Here is a 17,895-nt window from a genome sequence, read left to right on the forward strand (position 1 = left end):
TGAATTAGTTCAGATTGTACCAGCCATATGGAACAAGGGTCGGTTATGTTGTCTAGTAAAATGAACAGTGAAGAACACACAAGACAACACTGAAATGCTTGTTAAATCATTTATCAACACTCTTCGCAGGCATATTGCGTCACAAAACCTTCTATATATTGTGCTCGTTCATTGATAATTAGCACGACGAACGCCCCGGTCATATGCTCATGATCACAAGTTGTCTTTAAGTCCCTGCGAATGCACAATTATCTCCGGCTAACTCCTCTGTTGTCCCTCCAATTACCAAAGTGTGTACCGCAGATTGTATCCTGCTTCCTGAGCGCCTCTCACGCGTTAACTCTTGAGTGTATGAAAAATGCATGATGCTCAAGTGACTGTTGGGAGCTGACGCCCTCTGACCTCACACGCCATGGCTTGTCTTGCATTGAGTGGTAACACAGCTACATATTCTATTCTTTTACTCTGATAGAAGCTCTGTGAGGCTGCATTAAGAATAACTCCACAATATAACGTTTCAGTTTCAAAATGCATCACTGATACTAACGTAGTCCACACCACCCCGGAGTATTCGAAGAGCGAAAACACATGTCTGGACGGGGGATTGTTTTAGTTTAATATAATAGATGAAGTCTTGAACTTGACAATGCTTTTAGATGAATACTCATGATAGCATGCTCACGGTGGAAATGTCAAGATGCTAATGTTAAGCTGGTATAATGTTCACGATGGTCACTATCTTAGTTTAGCATGATAGAATGCTAATTTTGCCAACTATCACTAAGCAATTGAGGCTTATGGGACTTTGTTTAGTTTAGTAAAGGAGAGATTAAAAATATGACCTCATGGTGACTTCGGTGAGACGGTGAAGTCAGTGAGATTCGTCCTCTGGCCTCCTTGATTTCTTGTGGAAATGTATGTAATCAATAGTTGCTGAGGTGGATGAAAGTGACTTAAGTCACGAAATATTATGTAATTTTGAAAAGAAAGCAGTTGATAATCCGTGGCTCAGAAACCAGCAATGTAACAGAAATTTCTATTTGACCGAGACACTTTAATTTATAAAAAATGGACGCAATTTATAAAAAATGGAGCCAAACAAATTTAGTCTCTCTAGCAGCTGGTATAGCTTAGTGGGTTACACCTCTGACTTTGGTACAGAAGTTGCGGGGGTTCAATTCCGAACTAGTACATGGCTAAAAATCCAGCCTGTGCTCTGCCTACCTCTGATATGTACCCCGGTCTCTTTTCATCTCAAGCCTAGTGCAAACACGTCAAGACACTTATTATAATAATGAGACATTTTTTGCAAACATGTTTTAGAACAGGTACTGCTCTACAATGACTTCACGAGTGGACTCAGCTGGGAGCACGGTGAGTCTCCCACAGCTGCACAGAACAACAGACTCACGAAAATGGAATATATGAAAGGTATAACAGAAGAGTCTATAGAGAGGTCTGACAATGATAAACCAGATACAGGAGGAGACTGGAGCGGGTGAAGCTGTTTGCCTCAACAACAAAAAAAGTCAACTCAAGATGGTGAGTTCAAATAATATGTTTTTTGATGACCTGAGAACTTGATGTATCTGAACTTCGTCGACAGGAGCTCAAGTTACAGGGGATCAATATTCTTTCCAAAAGAAAGTGAGAACTGATTCATTTTAAATGAATGTAGCAGGCTAGGGCTCTGTCAATGTAAGAACTCCAGCTGAGGGATGGTCCCAAGAGACTGTATTTGATTTGGGAGGTACATCTGTCAGACCATCAACACTATTCTTGCCACACTATACATTTTCCCCAGCATCTCTACCTAGAGGCGGCCAATGGGAGCCCTGGGATGAGGAGGTCTTTCTGTGCACTCGTCCGAGTGTGATGACTGGTTGAGGAGGGGGACACATGGGTCATCGCAGATCCATTCAAGGCTTTCCAGTTGGACCCTGAGAGGTCACCATCATGTGAGATAACATTTTTACAACCATCCCATGCTTGGCCGGAGATGAAAGAAGACAGCGGCGAGGCGGGGGGTTGGTTAGGAGAGTCGCTGGAGTAGAAGTAGTTGCTCAAATCAGCAGTTGTGCCACTTTCACTGTGGGGAGTTGTTTCTCATTGCTGATGTGTTTGTTTGTGTTTGAGTTTGGATTGATTACTCAGGAGATTCGTGAGGCGTTTGTCCAAGATTAAGCCTAATCAAATATTCACATTTCAAAACTTAAATACTTACAGTAATTGTTTTCGCCCCTTCAATAAAAATAGATCCATGATGAAAACAAACAAAGTCCAACGCAGTACAAATCGAAACAAAAAAAAAAGTTGTGAATTCACCCACACGTCACAGATGATGATAATATATTGTATGGCGTTTACTGTTCAGATTATAGAGAGAGGAAACATGAAAGCAAACAGTTAAAGCTGCAATTTAAATTACATTATATGTTATATTAAAAATGGATGACAGGGGTGACTCAAATGGCTATATATGGCTAAATCACTATATTGGTTTTAACTCCTGCCGTCCACACCCGCATTCCCTCCCTGATTATCAGTCACGACCCGACAGCCAGCGGTGATCAGTGATCTGAATGGTCAGTTTTTTGGCTGTGGACAGATTTTTGATATGACCCTCTGTATTACACAAGTGCGGTGATGTGCACTGGTACAGAAGTGAACCGCTGCTGAATCCTTGAAGACTCAGGGGTTGAACCTAAAGTTTCCTTGCTAACCACCAATCCTGCTCCGTGGCACATGCCTCAACTTGCACAAAGCACTGCTGCGAGGGTCCTCCCAAGAACCACAGAATACGATCACATTTCTCCTGTCTTGACTTCCTTCACTGGCCATCAGAATTGAATTCGTTGCCCCACCCCACATTGGTTCCTCCATCTCCCTAAACTGCTGACCAGTTGTTGTTGTTGTCCTCACATTCAGCCTGGACACAAAGGGGAGTCGAGCAACTGTGGTCAGGGGTCCTAAACTCTTGACAACTGTAGATCAGACTTTGTAAATAGCAACATTTATATGAGGGTGGGCAATACAACACCTGCTGGCAAACACTGTTCAAAGCCACCAAACTAAATTTAAATATTGGTGGAGATCCCAATGTTCCCCGTGAAGGGTTGGAACTATCAGATACTAAAGTGTGGACTAAGGTCATTGAAACAATCTCAAAACTTTTATAATGAAGCAAAAGGGGGGGAACTGTGTGTCGATTATAAATAATTTATTTATCAATTTAGACCATATTTAGAGAAAGAAATGATGTTCCGAAGCCAAACAGGCAGAAGACAGGTGTTGTCTTCCCCTCCATGTATCACAGCTGAAGGTGGCAGTGTGGAAGCCATTTGAGTACGCAGTCATTTAAAGTTAACACGACGAGAAGGCTGGGTTGAAGTGCACTCAAGTGACTCCACCAGAGTAACCTTTAAAAACAAATTTGACGTTCAGTGGCAGAGTTACATTCAAGCAAAAGGCAAAGCTGTGTCGAACCATCTGTGACCAGCACAGAGCAACGACAAACTCAGACGAGCCCTCGTTTGACCCGGCAAATCTTTGTGTGATCTTTTCACTGGTCAAGGTTTTGCAATATCCCTCGCGCTTCACCTTTTTTTATCTTCTATGTAAGAAAAAAAAAAATGATCGTGAAGGATTGCATTTGCGAAAAATTGTGAGTAAGGTTTCAAATCTGACGACCACATTGAGATAACTTAACTAATTGTTCTCCTCAGGCCACTAAGACAACCACGAACTTGTGATTTAACATTCTGTGTATGTGATACAACAGTCGCGAACTTGAGCTCACACATGTCTACGTCGATGGCGTCTATCGGAACATCTTGTCCCGCGGTTTGCGGCATGCAAGTGTTCCCCGGGGTTTTTTATTGTGCTGATATATGCAAATGAAATGAAACACAATAGCCCAGATACTCACTCAGCTGCAGTTTTGCATCAACGTACTTAAACCTTGACACAAAAAAAACCCCAGTAGAACTCTGAAGAGATTCAGAGAAAGAAGCTATAGTGAGAGGTGCTCAGTCACATGAAAGCAGCAGCTGGATGAAATGAACATCCCCCCAGGGCCTGGCTGCTGCTTCTGATACTCCTACAGACACGCCACAGGGAGAAGGCTGAATAAGCATTACAGCGTGGTGAAAAACACGACCTCAACGTCCAGCTCATCTGCACAGTGACCCCCGCCCAACCACAAGTCAGTGCACTTCTGCTAAAAGAACGTTTCCTCCTGGTCATCCTCCCTCCTCCCCACGTGTGTTTTTTAACCTCCTTCTCTTACGTGTATGTATGTACTTCTTTTTGTTTTGGTTTTTTACAGTCGATTTGCAAGATAAAACAACTTTGAGTATTTCTCTGCAATATCGTGTTCTCAATCTGAGAGTTAAAGAATGTTTGTCATAACAAAAGATATGGAACTTCCTGACAGACAGACCGGACACTGATCAGCAGAAAGTTTGCATAGCTCACCAAAAACCTGTGTGCGTGCGTGTGTGTGTGTGTGTGTGCGCGTGTGTGTGCGCGCGTGAGTGTGTGTGTGTGTGTGTGTGTGTGTTTCAAAAGAAATATGGTACAACAGCTTTAGTCTCGGCAATGTAAATGTGTCATTTATTTTGCTGCTACAAACTAAATTACTCTGTTTTAATAAGAAACCTTTTTTCTTCTCTAACAAAATGACATTTTTAATATCAAGAACAGAAACTCCCGATGCCCAAAGAGACACTGTAGCTTGATTCAGTTATATAATGTCATTGATGTTGACATGTGGCATTTGTTTTCATGTTACATGGTCTTGAGCTGCTTTGGGGGTTGTGGGCCTGTGTGTTTGATGATTCATGGTGGATGAGTCAAAGGACTCAGTCTTGTTAAAGCCTATTCATTTGATTTGTACTAATAACGAGCAAAATGCCATGAAAAATGTAAGAATTGAAAAGCATCTGATTCAAATTAGAATATTTTCTTGTTAATTTTCCATTTCATTAAAAAAAAAATGTGTTGGAGACATAAAGCTGATACCATTTCAACCTTGAGGTGACATTTTTTCCCCAGTGCTAACTATCTTCAATTGTTGAAATCTATGATCTGTTCCGTCCACGTCATGTTAATATGTTTGCCCATAGGTGCATTCTGCCAACCTAAACATTCTACTCTCTATGCAGTTTCCTGTTTGAACCATCTGTACATGCATTTCCTGTGTGACTTCCTGGTCAGTTAGAGAACTAATGACAAAGGATACAAATCTGCCCTGACTCTAAACCCTGGGGGGGGGGGGGTATTTGGCCAGGGGTGGCTGAGTTGTGATGTATGGCTGAGAAAAGAGTGCCAGAGGTCGACAAATCTGAATGTGTGTTGGAGTTATGGGGGCGAGAGGCAGCAACAAGTTTGATAATTGATCAATAATTTAGCTTTTCTTCGTTAAAAGTTAAATGTCTTTGACATTTGTAGACAAGTCATTTGGAGACATTATTTTGGAGTCAAACACGCGACAGTTCTAGTTTGGCATTGCTGAGATGGCAACGTCAGTCAGTCTCTTGAAAGGGACGATTTCACTAGAATTGTGTAACCATGATGAATCCTACCAAATGTGGTGATCCCTGATCCCCTGACTTTTCATCTAGTGACACCATGAGGTTGACATGTAAGTTGATGTCGGGTTGGCTGGTGGATGGACTGTACATCACTTAAAAAATGGATATGCATGAACTTCTGAAAAACAAGAAAAACAACAACAACACAATTATACATTACATTATGATTAATATTATAAGATTTATAGTAAGATTGTGAGGTTTATGTTTATTATAAAGCTAGTATCATAACCAGTATTCCTGGCACTGTCAAAACATTGCCGGCATCTGTACACAATCTTAGTAAAGGCACATAGTCCCATATTCATTGATTATCCATAAAATATACTTAATACTTATACTAAATAATATAATACACCATGAATACATATACTTAATGCTATAATACACCATGAATACATATACTAAATACTAAAGGAAAACAAAAAAGAAGTTGTGTTCCTATCAACAGGCTCAGTGGATTAATCAAACAACTAGAGACTGTTCTTCCTTCAGGCCTACAGTACATACTGCATGGAGTAGTACACAGGTTGTCAAGTTAAACCTCAAACTCTTAATTTTAACAATATTATACTAGAGGGGGGGCTTTAACTTGATTATTGTCATGACAGCGATGTGGTCATGACTGACATGACAATAATGAGGTAAAGCACACTCTCGATGGTAATAGTTGGTCGGAACTGCCTGTTGTATAATTTATATTATTGCTCATCATGTACCAGCCACACAGTTACTGAAATTATACCCCTATGTCTATTTTCTCGGAATGAATGGTGATGCATTTGCAGATGTGTGGCTCTAAATATGTATAGTGATGGCCCAAAAGTGATTTATGAATATGTATTTTATGCCATTGATGGCCGTGTCTGTTGCAGCAGATAATAGAAATACGTTGGTGACATCTTATTGACATCCCCACCAGAAAATAGCCCCCTCCCCACAATGAGATCTCTGCCCTTGGATGTGCTAATAATAAAAATGCATAACAGGTCTTAATCATGAATATTTAGTGCCCAGAGTATTTAAGAACACAACACTGAATATACTGATGAGAACTGACTACAATACACAGAGACTGCCGAAAGAGCCCATTCTAAAAAAAATGTGGAGGAGAAGTGGCACAGCCGATACATGTGAGGAGTCGGAGGCAGGCGGCGACAGTGAATGATAGATGTGGCAAGACAGATACGACAGATGGAGAGATGAGAAAAATGAGAGTGTTTGTCCCACTGCAATGAAAGGATGATAAATGACTTCCATTTACAGTGGGTGCAAAAATTTCTTTTGGACGACTTCACAGTGGCCGTGAGCCTCTGAGCCCTTCTCTTGTGTCGTCCGTGTGATCTCTGTCCACCCTCTGTCAATCCTCCTTTCATTCTGTCGTTGACTCTTTTTTTTCTCTCCATCATGTTGAAGAACCATGCCAATGGTTTTACATAACCCAGTAAGAACACTATCAAACCCAGTGAGGTTCAAATGTTACACACTTTGTATTATATGCTTTGCATTTACCAAAACAGATCATACAGCCTTCAGCCGGGAAGGGAATTCATAATTAGTTTTATTTGATAGTTACATTATGGCTGGTTGTGATGCAACTGTGAGCACAGGAAAAAAAAGGTTTTCTTAAGGGCCACAACACCAAAGATAAGAGCGATGCTTGACTTAAAATATCTTCTTTTCTTTTACAGGGACAGTTCAAACTTGTAAAACTACACTTTTTCCCTCTTGCTTCGAGTTTTCAGACCCCAGAAAGTCACAGAATCCAGAAATAGTCCCATGCATGACCACAAATTTTCATATTTTCACTTCTGTTTTTGTCCAAAGTTACCAAACAAGACAACATGTTTATTAGTGTGCTTTGGAGGAGTTTCGGATTTTGTTACCCACTGCACAAGGTCGCTATTGCCAGGCTTTGTGCTAAACAAAGCAAACAGCTACGTCTGAACAGTTAGCCTGCACGATCGTGTATAGATTTATTGTCTATTGGCTTTTCTAATTTTGTCGGTAATTCTCAGAAGCAATGTGCTGTCTTAAAAGTTAAATTCACAGGTAAACTGCGTGGCAGTCTATACAATGAAACCTTAAAAATGTTGAAGGCAGTGAGCGGGCAGGGGTTGGTAACAGGCAGGAACAAAAAAAGGGGTTCAAAGGGTAAAAGGGAGCGGGCAAAAGGGCAAACTCGAGAAAACAAGCAGGAGGTCAAAAACAAGCTGACAAAACTTCAGGGGGGACGAAAAGGTTTGAAATTTACAGATGTGGGACGACACAATATAATAATCTGGAAATGTGCAGGTGAAAATGAACCAGTATTTTCAGGGAATGATGAAGATGAGCCTGCGTGGGAAGGTGGGAGGGGACGGGGTTACTGCAGGGCAGGTGCGAGTGACAGGATCTGAAATAACGGGAGCATCATGTGATAATGGCAAAAGGCAAGCGGCGAGCAAATTAATAACTGAACTGTCACGTACAGTTTTGGGGCGAAATGTGTCAACCAAGTGGCAAACCCACGTGACGTGAACTGCCATTTTGTGGATCCTTCGACTCCATGATTTTGCACAGCGTTTCAGTACCCTTTTTTTCTGGCTGCTTTGGGCTCTGACCTTCACAGTGCACCTGCACACCGAGGAACAATACATGCTTTATTACCTGCAGACACACTGTACAGCCTACAATACCTGCACTGTTTCCCTTTATAAATCAGTATCACATCCCAATATATTTCCATAAAATATTCATTCATACATTGTTTGCGGCGCTGGTGGTTTTTGAATAAAATGTGCAGTCTGTTCATCTGACGCTTGCAGATTTTGCACCGTGGAATTGATAACATCTGCAGTGATTCAGTGCCAAATTCATTACGTTTTGGTTTTTTTCTTCCTTCTCTGGATGAATAGCAGGTATACAGTGAGAGGGGGAGAAGGTAATTCCTCCGGGCAAACATTAATTTTCTTGCTCTCCTTCACTCCTGTAACACGGTTTGTAGACATAACACACAGTTATGATATTGTCCTTGGTTCAGTGGATTTCTGCCTGCGCTGCAGAGGAATCGTAATTGTGCGAGTGCAATCAGCACGAGAGGCGGGAGAGACGGGGGAAGAGAGTCTCCGAATGTCACTGATATTCTGCAAGACTGTGCCAAACGCTCAAGGGCCAGCGATCTATTCTCTCACCGCGTGCCCGTATATCATGGCGGAGGGTTAAGGCCTGCGAGCATGAACAAGGAGCTGGATTTATTAGCCAGGCAGAACAAATCAATTATATTGCTTGAGTGGGGATATGGAAATGTTTGCGTTCATATGGTTTGTGAAGAAGTTTATTTAATTTTTGAAATGAGTTTGTTAATTTGATCTGTTTTGTTTTGTTGAAGAAATGCAATAATAAATACGAACATGAGTCTTGATGATTTATTGAATTAGTTAGTTCTGAATGTGTTCTGAATTTATGTTACTTTGAGACCAGTTAACACTTGTTGCATGGTAACAGTCACGGTACGTCACACATTCATTGATCAGTTTGATAAAAACAGCTCAGCAAGTAAGCTACTGTAAAAGGTGAAGATATGTCAGTGTTCACAACTTTTCCATTGCAGTTCCAAATGATAAAAACAAGATTGACATTCATCCACTGATGACCATTTAGTGTTAAATAATCACATATCGAAACCTCAAATGAATACTGCCTATATCATTTCTTAATCAAGAGTAAGCAACACGGATTTATGATATACCCTTCATTAATTCTTTCATTTATTCATTATGGGTCATTTTTATTGAAGTTGTATTTTGTCCCCTCAGTGAGATGTGTTGCCAAGTGATCAGGCTTCGTTTTTCTCAGCAGGTTTTTATTTGAAATGCCTCTTTGTGTTTCATTTCCTTTGCAACAAGATTAGACTTTGTTGAATTCGTCTCTATCTCTGGTGAAGTTGTCCCTGCCAAGGTCACTCTGGCTGATGGGGAGGGAGAACACCAGGAAGACAACACCATTCAATGAGGCGCGGGAGAGAGAGAGAGAGAGAGAGAGAGAGAGAGAGAGTGAGAGAGAGAGAGAGAGAGAGAGAGAGAGAGAGGGAGAGAGAGAGAGAGAGAGAGGGAGAGAGAGAGGGAGAGAGAGAGAGAGAGAGAGGGAGAGAGAGAGAGGGAGAGGGAGAGAGAGAGAGAGAGAGAGAGAGAGAGAGGGAGAGAGAGAGAGAGAGAGAGAGAGAGAGAGGGAGAGAGAGAGAGGGAGAGAGAGAGAGAGAGGGAGAGAGAGAGAGAGAGAGGGAGAGAGAGAGAGAGAGGGAGAGAGGGAGAGAGAGAGAGAGAGAGAGAGAGAGAGAGAGAGAGAGAGAGAGAGGGAGAGAGAGAGAGGGAGAGAGAGAGAGAGAGAGAGAGAGAGAGAGAGAGAGAGAGAGGGAGAGAGAGAGAGGGAGAGAGAGAGAGAGAGAGAGAGAGAGGGAGAGAGATAGAGGGAGAGAGAGAGAGAGAGAGAGAGGGAGAGAGAGAGAGAGAGAGAGAGAGAGAGAGGGAGAGAGGGAGAGAGAGAGGGGGAGAGAGAGAGAGGGAGAGAGAGCAAAGCTATAATCAAACATAGTCCACTGGCAGAAAACCGACAAAGAGTGACAAAAGAAACAAAAAACATAATCATAGCGAGGAAGCGGGGAATTTGACAAAAACACATCTGAAGTAAAGCCTTTAATCATACAAGGAGCAAGGGACAAAAGGGAAGCTGAGTGGATGAGAAATTAGAGGGGCGGAATAAAGCAGAGTACAGACCGAGTGGGAGAGGTGGACACAGAGAGGAGACAGAAGGCGGCATGGAGTGGATGGAGGTATTTTTAACATGTTCTAATCAGAGCCAGCACATCTAATGTGGCCTGCTGCGAAAAAAAAAACGCCCTCTCAGTTAATCAGAGTGAAGAAATTCAGAGGAGATGTTGGTTACTGATGCCGGAACAACACTGTGCGGACGGAAAATCTCTGCTGCAGAAAGAAGAGAGGATTTGTCGTGTGTACAGCATACGGAAATGAGCACCGACTTGAGTAAATTCTTCTCCTCACTGAAATCTTTTCCACATGAAAGGCCGCTCCTGTGGACTCGGGGGTTTAATAAGCTGCGGGGGGACGGGGTGGGCCTGTGTTCAGCCCGTCGTGCCTTCAGCCAGCTCGCCGGGCTGAGCAAGAAAAATAGAGATGAGTTGTGTCCGAGGGCAGCGAGAGGGTGGGCTCGCAGAGGATAAAATCTGTCTCCTTCATGTTTGCTTGCATTTCGGGGACGCGCTGCCTGGCCGCGGCCCAAACTGCTCCCACGCTTCACTTCATAATCCTGGCAGGTGGAACTGTCCTGTGCCACTGCTTTAATGAATCCCGGCAGATTAGCGGAGGCAATTATTCTAATCCAGAGAACACTCAACCAAACCGGCTCCTCACCGGTGCGTCTCACCAAGTAGTGAGTGCAAACAACTTCATATCAGTGAAGTCCCCCCCACCCCCCCCCCCCCCCCCCCCCCCCCCCCCCCTTGCACGCCGCGCGTTTGAATCGCAGCATTGTTCTGAAAATGTAGCCAGGATGGTTTGGGCCCCTGCCCGCTTTCTGTGACGAATAAATTGTTTCCCTCGGCTTTTTTATGGCTTTGATGAATATTCATGGTGCCGCCGCCATGTGTCCTGCTGCAGTGCATTGTGTTCCAGCGCCGGGCTGCGAGGGTTATTGATGAGCTGTGGCTCGGAGGACGCTCAAATCACACAGCAATCAGGCCTCATCATGGCTCCTGTGGCCAGACGATTAGTGTCCTGTCCTGTCTCTAACGGGGCATGACTTCACCCAGCCATTAGCTGAATAGAATCACGCTCAAAATGGTCGCCGTTTGGCGTTCCGCATACTGATGGGATGCATTGTGATTTGTTTCTAAGCTCTGCTCAGGGGACGGGACGTCTGATCCAATACAGAGGCGTAAAGTAGCATCCAGTAAGTGGTGGGGCAGTGCAGTGGTATGCAGTTGCACACTTCCACCCAGTGAAATGAGTTGGGGGTGGGACTGTGCAAGACATAAAATGCTTCTTGGGGGCTGGATAGCGGAGGTTATTATCCAAAGACTCATGACAGGAATTCAATAACAGGCTTTTGTCCTATGAAATTTCACTCTTCCCATAAGGATCCTTGTGTTACTGCTTCCCTTTCCACTCCCTCCTCTCTCCCTCTATCCCTCCGCTCCTCTGGGGGGGATGATTTAAAAGCATAATACTGAGAGTACTTGAGTGCTGAGGATTCCTCTTGAATGCTAAACAGCCTGATCAAATACACACACTGCAGCACAGGATCTAAGGTACTGATGGGCAGTGAGCAACTGAACAAGCATACAGTACTTTATGGTGTACATGTTCTGTTGAAACAGAACCTAGGGCTTGGGTATCATTGTGGTGTTGGGATTTTCAAATTATACTGTATTTATTTGTCTGTTCTCTGTGTTTGAGACAGAGATTTCTGTCTATGATTCTTACTGCTTGCAAATATAAACTTACATTAAAGAGGCAACAGACAACTTTTAATGCCCCTAGTGGTTCCGGGTGGTACGACATAAGTACTGACTGATCTAGTACAAAGAAGACAAACTGCGTGTAGTTTAAACAGTGTCCTGGAGGGCAAGACAAGAACATGAAAGCAAGACTCAGCAGGTGAGTAGTTAACAGAATCAATGGAAGCTACCTGCCCATCGTGAAAATGATGCAAAAGGTAAATGTGTGGAAAAAAACTGAGCAGCCAGCGATCAAAAGACCCAAATATTATTGTCATTAATCTTTAAACTGCGTTTTCAAACAGATTTTTTAAATTCCATGATTGATTCATGAATTCTTTAATGTATTTTTAACTGGTATACTCGTTGACTGTTTTATGTTATTTTTTGATATGCCTTATTTATTCCCCATTAATCCCTATAACCATTTATTTATGGATTAATATTTAATTTGTAATTTATTTTATACTTTTTTAATGCTCATTAGAAAATCAAACAATTAATAACTTTGTACTTTTGACTATTATTTATAAGTTAATAAAATGTTTGTATACAAATGTATGATGCGCATTTGTATCATACAATTTGTTATGAGAACATAATGCTTTAGCGTAGGGCTCCATACTTATGGGGCCCTACGTGAGGCATTATAGGTGTTGACAAATGCATTAAAGAAAATTTACATCTGCTTACGGCTACATATTAATGTGTTATAAATAATTTATTGAGTATATATGTACCGCTTAGGAATGGCAAATATGAGGAGTTATAGTAAAACGTTACGTACTGAGGATAAAACAGTCTGGAATGATCCAGTCTGTGACCATAATGTGACTGCATCCTTTGCCCCTTGTTAATATTTTATAGCACTGCACATGGCCAGTTTACTGACGTACACTGAAATGCTGCAGGAACAGAAACACATTTCTTTAGGTTTTACACTGTTGTTCATACAAAACACGACATTTAAATAATGTCATCTGAAACTCTGGGAAATGACGAAGGCAGTTAGTCAACGTTTTCAACATTTTCTCTCAGTTTCAGCTCCAGACTTTGAGACTTTGAGAATTCAGGTTTCCGTTTAAGCAGCTTTTTATTTTAGTTTCTGATAAAAGTCAGATCTGTTGGATCAATTTGTCTGAAACATTTTTTATATGTGGTCTTTTTTGAATAAATTTACTATAAACAAACCTTCTTGATCTCTCTCACTCTCTCTCTTTCTCTCTCTCTCACACGCACACACACACACACACAAACACACACACACACACACACACACACACACACACACACACACACACACACAGACTGATATAAAACATTGAATCTGTATAACACTCTGCCTACACTGTTCCTACTGTAAGAGTCTTGACTTGACTAGGAGTGTGTGCGTGTGTGTGTGTGTGTGTGTGTGTGTGTGTGTGAGTGGTGGCAAAACCATTTCCACCCCTGCTTTCTGTTGAAATTACACCAAACAGTCTTGTCTGTGAACAATACTAAATAAGAGCAGAGATTCAGACTGGAGAGAGAAAAGTGAGAGGACAAATAATAAAACTTTCCTCCTGCTCCCCCTCACAGCCACAAACACACACACACACACACACACACAGCAGGACTCTTGGTATTGTAAGACAACCTCAGCATAAAGATTTAATGAAACTGGAGGGGATGTCGTCTGGTTCGGTTTAAATGTTTAAATGTTGCTATTTCTTGCTGCGGCAGCGGGAAGAGAGAGCGTTTCCTGTAGTAATCCTTGTGTCAGTGGTCGTTTTCCTCGCGGCATAAATACATCAATGACAGTGTGATGAAAGCTTTGCATAACCCAAGAGCTGCTAATGCAGAAAGGCTACGGGGGAGCTGCAGAAGAGCAACAAACTGAGAGGCAAGAAGAAGACCGCAAACAAGGAATAATTGTTAAAACAAGGAGCAAAAAAAAGAAACTGCTGGATCCTTGAGGCCGGTGTGCCGTGTTTTTGTGATGCGTTGCTGTGCCACCTGTTCATAGATGAGCAGCGCTCCTGGAGGTTTCAGGGGAGCTCCGCTCACAAAGCACATGGAGGGTAAGGCTCCGGGAGAGCCGATCCTGGCATCAGGCGGGCGGCACAGAAAGGAGATGTCTTGGAGGAAACCTGGCTCGAGGCTTCATTTAACATCTGAGAGGAAAACAGTGGTGCTGACATAGATTTCACTTGACAGCCACCACCCACCCATGCTCCACCGCTCTCCCTCTTTCACTTTCTCCCTCTCGCACTTATTTTAACACACTCTGCTTCTCTCTCTCTCTCTCTCTCTCTCCTCTGTCGCTCTCTGACAGATACACACACATTTTAAAAAAAAGAAAAGAAGTGATGTAACAGCCCCCTGGAGCTGTAATCCACGGCGAGCATCCATGAAGAAGGCCTGTTAAGATGTTCAAAGGAAACCACGAAAAAATGTAGCGAGCAGTTGAGGGGTGCCGTTAACCAGGGTGTGTGTGTGTGTGTGTGTGTGTGTGTGTGGGTGTGGGTGTGTGTGTGTGTGTGTATGGGTGGGTGGGTGGGTGGGTGTGTGTGTGTGTGTGTGTGTGTGTGTGTGTGTGTGGGTGGGTGTGGGTGGGTGGGTGTGTGTGTGTGTGTGTGTGTGGGTGGGTGTGGGTGTGTGTGTGTGTGTGTATGGGTGGGTGGGTGGGTGTGTGTGTGTGTGTGTGGGTGGGTGGGTGTGTGTGTGTGTGTGTGTGTGTGTGTGTGAGGGTGTGTGTGTGTATGTGTGTGTGTGTGTGTGTGTGTGTGTGTGTGTGGGGGGGGGGGGGGGGGGGTGTGTGTGGGTGTGGGTGGGTGGGTGGGTGTGTGTGTGTGTGTGTGTGTGTGTGTGTGTGAGGGTGTGTGTGTGTGTATGTGTGTGTGTGTGTGTGTGTGTGTGGGGGGGGGGGGGGGGGGGTGTGTGTGTGGGTCTGGGTGGGTGTGTGTGTGTGTGTGTGTGGGTGTGTGTGTGTGTGAGGGTGTGTGTGTGTGTGGGTGTGGCATTGGGTTCTTCAGTTGGGCTCTTCCACTCACAGATGTTATAATGCCAACCACAGCAGTAGCGTGTAGCGACTCAAGCTCTCTCCGTGGAGACTCTGTGTGACTGTATGTTTGCAGAATACAACCAGGAACTGCAGTTGGCCAATTTGCATGTGTGACATTTCGTTTAACTGATGTATTTATATGCGCCCAGAGAGAAAATCTATGTTGGCTCCGAAGTCCTTCACTATTTGCCGTAATGTCAGTATGCAGCACCAGAAGAGATTAAACCGGTGGGCAACAGGGTTTTAAAGAAGAGACTTTTTTTTTACAATCAGTGGTAGAAAGTAAATTTTTTTTATAGTATTAATATATTTAACTTGTATATTTTTCAATTTATGCTACTTTCTTCTTTGCTGCTTTACTTCTGCTCCGCCACATATCAGAGGGAAATATTGTACTTCTTATTTCCAGGCCTCCACAACATTATCTGGTTAATGTTACTTTGATTTTATACGTAGAAAATATCCTTTACAACTTAGCAAACGTGGTCGAATGGCTCCAAAAAGTCATTCTGCGTCACAACAGTGACCCCAAACATATGGATCTAAAATTCCTATCCAGCGACAAGAAGGAGAATGAGGAGCTGATCTGAACAACACGGAGACAGTCCAGGGTCACAAGAAGAGACAAGAAGAGACATGAAGAGACAGGAAGAGACAAGAAGAGACAAGAAGAGACAACCAACACTGCGACAAGTTCTCGAAGAAGCTTGGAACAACCTACCTGCCAAAATATGATAAAAAGAATATTTGTGACATTACTTTCAGAAGCTGAAAGTGTTGCGAGGAACTGTAGATTAGAAGCCCGGTAAGTACACACCCACACAGTGCTGAGAGCATTAAAGCAAAATTATATGTGTGGGTGGACCATGGGTCTATGAACTGTACCCATAAAAATAAGGTTTCTCCTCAACAAGCAACACTAAACGGCTGCTCTTGTTTTAGCACACCAATAATAATTATTCACTGATTTTACTAACTAAATTTTGCTGATAAGACTTTTTGTAGTTTTACTGATTTACTGATTTACTGATTTGTGAATGTGGGACTTTTATTGAACTTTACTGAATGCTTTTGGGTTCAGAGCAGCCGCACTCATTGATAAGCACACAAACACTTTTCACAAAAAAAACAAGAGCAAACAGGATGTTAGCTGACACAAATAGTTCCTAAACCACAGCAGCACATGAGAAATTAGTTATTATTTTGACTTCTTTTGGGCACAATTTTCTTAGTAGATTTTGTGTTTTGTTCAGGTTTTTTCCTCAGGTCTATGTTGCACTCCATGGAGGGGGTCAAGTCGTGGAAGTGGTGTGTTTGCCATTTTGTAATGTTGTCAAGGTATGGTAATAATTATACTATATGCAATGTGGGGGTGTGTATGATGATGTGCATGGGGTCACTAATGGAGGTCACCTGTAGCTACTATCATGAATTTCAAGGAAGGAATAAAGGTCTGTTGCCCAGTTTTTACCCACGAGTGAAAGACTGCATAGCAACATGTGCATGTTCAACAGCTCAGCTGACGTCCTCCTCTACAACTGCCTAACTGATCACAGAGGTCTGAGGCCCCAAGCAGCCAAATGAGCAGATCAATATCATGCACTTAATGTGACGGTCAAAGAAGGTTATCACAAGAATAGGTCTGCTGACACTGTCTGCATTGTAGTGGTGGAGCTGAGGCACAAGCCAAATGCCCATACACATCCAAATTGTGTGGTTATCAACATGAGTCAAACCGTTTTGAGCACAGGCACTGACGGTGCGTCATCTTTAGACGAAGACAAAAATGGAGAAGATGCCACTGGAAATCAGCGCCTTTCAAGACTTTTTAATTTATGGGCTTCACCATAAGGAGAAGGACGAGTACAAAGGGAGGGGAACAATAGTGCCACTGTTCATACACAAATAATGGACAAAGGCTGGCAGCTTGTACATGAAAGCCTGAAGTCTGTGCTGATGTGTGCATGTTCAGTCAGTGCTGTGGTGCCATCTAGTGGTCATAAAGAAAACGTTCGGTTGTGTGCACATGCTTGGCACACACTTATTTGCCATTTTCTAACATGGAGGAAAAATTTGGAAAATGCCCTATATACACTTGACACATGAGTTAAAGCAACAACCAAATCAAATATAATACGAATTCAATAAATAATGGCTCTGTGAGGCTGCACGTACACACAAGCAGCGGTTTTGAGCTTAATGCTTATGGGTTTATTAAAAGATATGAAGGCCTGTGTATTTTGTATGTATGTGCTATCTCATCAAAACCAGCCTGGCTCACGATGACAATGCTAATATGCTAATATTAAGCAATGATGTTTTCCATGTTTACTATCAGTACTCAGTTTTGAATATCTAGCATGCTGACATTCGCCGGCTCACATTAAATTAGGACCATTTATTTTATGAGGAATATATTAAATATGATGCTGTGCTTTACTTTCAAAGTAACAGGTTGTGTACTGAGCTACCTCAAATATGACCAACTACAATATTAAAGGGGCAACAAGAGATTCTAAAGCATTACACGTTTTGTAAAAATCAGCAAATATTTCCTCACTGTCCGTCAGCTGTCGGTTCTGTGTGTGCGCAGAAAACAAATCTGGGTTTTCGGCTCAGCCCCCGCTCTGTAAATCGCAAACAAAAAAATTATACTTTTCTTTTTGCCTTTGTTCAGGTAACATGTCGAACGCAGGACTTGTAATAGAGATTTGTGTTTGGTGTTGTGACAATAAAACCAATAAATCATGTAGCTTCGATTCCAA

The 17,895-nt window shown here is 42.6% G+C and overlaps 1 long non-coding RNA gene across 1 annotated transcript; it reads left to right on the forward strand.

Annotated features, from left to right (window-relative positions):
- Window positions 1–15,117: 15,117 nt before the first annotated feature.
- On the forward strand, window positions 15,118–17,895 carry LOC118282877. Its single transcript, XR_004784367.2, has 2 exons — window positions 15,118–15,935; window positions 16,384–17,895. It is a non-coding gene; the product is annotated as an uncharacterized LOC118282877 (long non-coding RNA).

Source organism: Scophthalmus maximus, chromosome 14 (assembly GCF_022379125.1).
Source record: "Scophthalmus maximus strain ysfricsl-2021 chromosome 14, ASM2237912v1, whole genome shotgun sequence".
In the NCBI taxonomy this organism is placed as follows: Eukaryota; Metazoa; Chordata; class Actinopteri; order Pleuronectiformes; family Scophthalmidae; genus Scophthalmus; species Scophthalmus maximus.